The 4,679-nt window shown below is 36.3% G+C and overlaps 1 pseudogene; it reads right to left on the reverse strand.

Annotated features, from left to right (window-relative positions):
• Window positions 1–3,231: 3,231 nt before the first annotated feature.
• LOC141416189 (olfactory receptor 7E178-like) lies at window positions 3,232–4,282 on the reverse strand (annotated as a pseudogene).
• Between the last annotated feature and the right edge of the window lie 397 nt (window positions 4,283–4,679).

The raw sequence follows: 4,679 nt of genomic DNA on the forward strand, positions 1-4,679 counted from the left end.
AGAGGCACCTGCACATCCATGTTTATGGTGGCATTATTCACAATAGCCAAGTTATGGAAACAGCCAAGATGCCCCACCACTGACGAATGGATTAAGAAAATGTGGTATCTATACACAATGGAATTTTATGCAGCCATGAAGAAGAACGAAATATTATCATTCGCTGGTAAATGGATGGAATTGGAGAACATCATTCTGAGTGAGTTTAGCCTGGCCCAAAAGACCAAAAATTGTATGTTCTCCCTCATATGTGGACATTAGATAAAGGGCAAACACAACAATGGGATTGGACTTTGAGCACATGATAAAAGCAAGAGCACACAAGGGAGGGATGAGGATAGGTAAGACACCTAAAAAATTAGCTAGCATTTGTTACCCTTAACGCAGAGACACTAAAGCAGATACCTTAAAAGGAACTTAAGCCAATAGGAAAAGGGGACCAGGAACTAGAGAAAAGGTTAGATCAAAAAGAATTAACCTAGAAGGTAACACCCACGCACAGGAAATCAATGTGAGTCAATGCCCTATATATCTATCCTTATCTCAACCAGCATAAACCCTTGTTCCTTCCTATGATTGCTTATACTCTCTCTACAACAAAATTAGAAATAAGGGCAAAATAGTTTCTGCTGGGTATTGAGTGGATGGGGGATAGAGGGAGGGGGCAGATTGGGTGGTAAGGAATTGGTGGGGGCAGGGGGAGAAATGACCCAAGCCTTGTATCCACATATGAGTAATAAAAAAAAAGGAAAGCCAAAACTTGAAAGTATTTGATGTGCCCTCTGTAGAGGAGCAAATAAAGCAATGTTCAACTGACAGAAGCCACTATTGGAAGGTGACTGTGAAGTAGTGAAGAGGTCTATTGGAGATGAACCAATTTGGGTTGTAACACACACGTACATAGAAGAGATGCTAGGAATCTCTCTGTATAGCTATCTTTATTTCAAACTAGCAAAAATGCTAACTCTTGCTTATGATTGCTTATGTCTTCTCTTTAATGAAATTGGAGAAGAGGATAAAACAGGCTTTGCCTGGAAACTAGGGGGCTTGAGGGAGAGTGAGGGGTATTGGGCAAAGCGGGAGGGATGGTCCAAATAATTTATCCACATATGAATAAGTGAAAAACAATAAAAAATTTAAATGGTATCTAATACTGTAATACTAATTTTATGTTCTCTTTTTTTTTAAACAAGTCTCACTATGTATTCCAGGCTAGCCTTGAACTTGTAATCTTCTTTTCTCATTTTGTAATCAAAATGCTTAGATTACAATGTGTTCCACTGTCCCAGGTGATACAGTCATCCTATTCATTATTTCCAAGTCAACAGCAAGTTGAAAGAAGAAGTCAATGGGCCAAAACACTGGTGGATCTGAGGTATATTTCAGTACATTCTCCACTTTACAGTATTGGAACAAAACCAAAAACTGGCTTTATGCTTCATTTTGAGATTGACTAGATTGATTATAAGAATATAGGAAGAAGGTACTGTTGGAAGTACATCCAGGACTCTGAGGGAGAAGTTTAGGCTGAATTGTTGTATTCTGGTGCTTTCTATGATCATTTTGTAATGTCTAGTTATCTTTCTTATATTTAGTGCTGCTGTATTCACCAACTTCTCTGCTACTGATACAATAGGATTCCCTAAAAGGAACAGCAAAGAAAACAAGGGAACTCTTCCTGGAGTGATGGGAAGTGAAATGGCTGGCTCAGTTGACAAAGGCAACTGCTGCGTGGATTCCCTTTAAAGGTGTCCTCTGTCCATAATATGGCAGCCCAATTCAAACACAACAAATTTCTACCAAACAACCTTATACAATTATATAAATATGATGAGTCATTTCATTTTCTCTAAAATCATAATATTGTGAGCACCTATAATTAGAGGAAAAAGAAATGAAAAATTGCTACAGAGAGCTCAGCATTTAGGAAACCATCAATAATGATTCATGATGTTATTTTACTGTCATAAACTTCCCCATCTTCACCTTTACAGTCATAAGCCCTTTGTAGAATTTAGGAAAGTATGGTGGGATGATGGTTCTACTAATATAAGCGATACATATATATTGGATGTGTAATTAATGAGAGTTAAAATTTAAGAGGAATAAGATTACTGTTAAAAAAGAACTAAGAACATAAAAAAAAAAACTTAACTGAAGTGATTCCCACTGGTTCTTGTCCAACTTCTTATTCAAACTGTCATAGTTGTTTCTTGATGAAGAGACAATTATTCATATGAGCCTTACTAAATCTAGTGTCTCACTGTATATTTACTGAGTTATGCTGCTACTTTGTTAGGTCATTGGTAAAGACTTTGATCCAAAGCAACTCCCTTACTTGTTGACTGTTCAATGCTTAGTCTTCGTACTTAGGACTAATATTACTAACAGCATCAGAAAGGAGGTTCTTGATGACAAAAGCTACATGTGAAGGTGGCATAGGTAAGGGGTTCCCTGGAAAGGAGTCACAAAACTGAAGGACCTAAAGTACGGGCTGATTATTTACTACTATTTGAACTTTGATGTTAAAGGTACAGAGCCCATAATTAACTAATTTTATCCCTATTATCCCAAACCTTAGGACATGATACTATTATTTGAGAAAGAGAAGACAAATCGAGTGTCCCTTTAAGGATACTTCCTTTCCTCTACGTTGGAGGACTCTTTAGGATATTACATCGAATTTTATTCACTTCTTTTTTTAAGGAAAAGCAAACTATATTAAATCCATGAAAATTGTTTTTAAGGTGAATAAGAAAGAGTAATAGAAGGAGTGAACTTGAACAAAGTGTATTATATGCAGTATAGAAACACCACAGTAAATCCTCCAGCATAAAATTAATATACATTAATAAAGTAGAGAGAAATAGGTAACTATTTTCATTTTATTTATCTGCTATATTGTGGTAAAGACTTACAAGGAAAAAACCTTGCCCTTTTCACCTTTTTATGTTCTCAGTCTGAGGTATTTATTGCATCCATATTGTCATTCAACCTTCTGCACAATCTAGCCTCAGAAATTTTTCATCTTCCCAAGCTACAAATCTGTGCCCATTTACAAAACTCCCCAGACATTCTTCATGAAACCTGATAGTCACCACTCTATTATGCACCATGAAGGAATAAAATCGAGAAAAATAGTGTGAACAATGTATTAATCTTTACATGTAGACATGTTTACTTGTACTGATCTTTATGATCAATATACCAAGTGAATCACATTTTCTGAAATCACAATGTCCTCCTGAGATTCTTCCTCAGGGCACTTTTAATGTCCCTATTCCTCAGGCTGTAGATGAAGGGATTCAGCATAGGGGTGACCACTGTGTACATTATTGAGGCCACTATGCCCTTTTTTGGAGAATGTGATACAGCTGAACTGAGGTACACTCCAAGACATGTTCCATAAAATAGGCAAACATTTGATAGGTGGGACCCACAGGTAGAGAAGGCTTTAAACTTCCTACCTGTTGATGGGATTCTCAAGATAGAGGAAACAATTTTAAAGTAGGAGAAAAGTATCCCTGAGATAGGAAGAAATCCAGAGATGGCTACAATAAAATACATGATAATATTAATGAAGGCTTCAGAACAGCCAAGACTAAGAAGTTCAGAAGGGTCACAGAAGAAATTAGAAATTTCTACATTCTTAAAGAAAATTGGAAGACAATCAAATTGTGTACCTGGGAGTCCAAAAGGGTAAACAAAAATGATACAAAAACTAACAATGCACAGAGTTGAAGATTCATGATAATTGAGTAATGCAGGGGATAACAGATGGCCACAAACTGATCGTATGCCATCAGAGCAATAAGCAGACTGTCCATACATCCAAAAATAATAAATACAGACATCTGTGTCAGGCAGTCCACATAGGAGATGATTGATATGTGATTTTGGAGGTGCACAATCATATTTGAGACTGTGGTGGAAATGAAACAGATGTCAGCCAAGGACAGATTGGACAGGCAGAAATACATAGGAGTGTGGAGGTGGGAGTCCCAGCTGATGGTCAGGATGATGAGCAGGTTCCCAAGCAATGTACATGGAAGGGGACATCCCAAAGAGAACAGGCTGCAACTCTGGATCCTCTGAGAGTTGTATGAGGAGAAATTCTGATACAGATGTCATATTTTGTGGTTTAATGTTGCTTGGACTTCTTCCAAAATAGAAAAGAGAGTTAGAAAAAGAGGAAAATAAATGCTCCTGGCTTATATTCTGCAAGTATGCAGACTATTTATTCTCACTTCAAGGCTCCTACACAGTAGTTGTACGTCTCCATTGTGTCAAATTCAGTCCTTTAGATGTATTTCATCATTCACTTTTGTGTTATTTATCTCTTTCTACGTGCACCTACACTCAACTGAATAATGTTTAAAAGCAAAAAGAAATACTGATTATCAGATTGTTATCAAAATCAAATCAAGTCAAAAGTTTTAAGAAAAAATGGACATGTCACAGGAGTTTTTTCCCTTTAAGAAAATAATCATTCATATTATGGGAAAATGAGGAAGGAAGAAATAAAAATACAATGGTGAGGATGCCCTCATTAAAAATATATTGTATAAATTTATGGAATGGCCACACTTAAACTTCATAGTGTTATTAAGTATACTAATTCAAAAGATAATAAAACTATCTTTTTACAAAAAGGCGGTCAAATACACCTTATTTTATCC

The sequence above is a fragment of the Castor canadensis genome, chromosome 14, assembly GCF_047511655.1.
Source record: "Castor canadensis chromosome 14, mCasCan1.hap1v2, whole genome shotgun sequence".
In the NCBI taxonomy this organism is placed as follows: domain Eukaryota; kingdom Metazoa; phylum Chordata; class Mammalia; order Rodentia; family Castoridae; genus Castor; species Castor canadensis.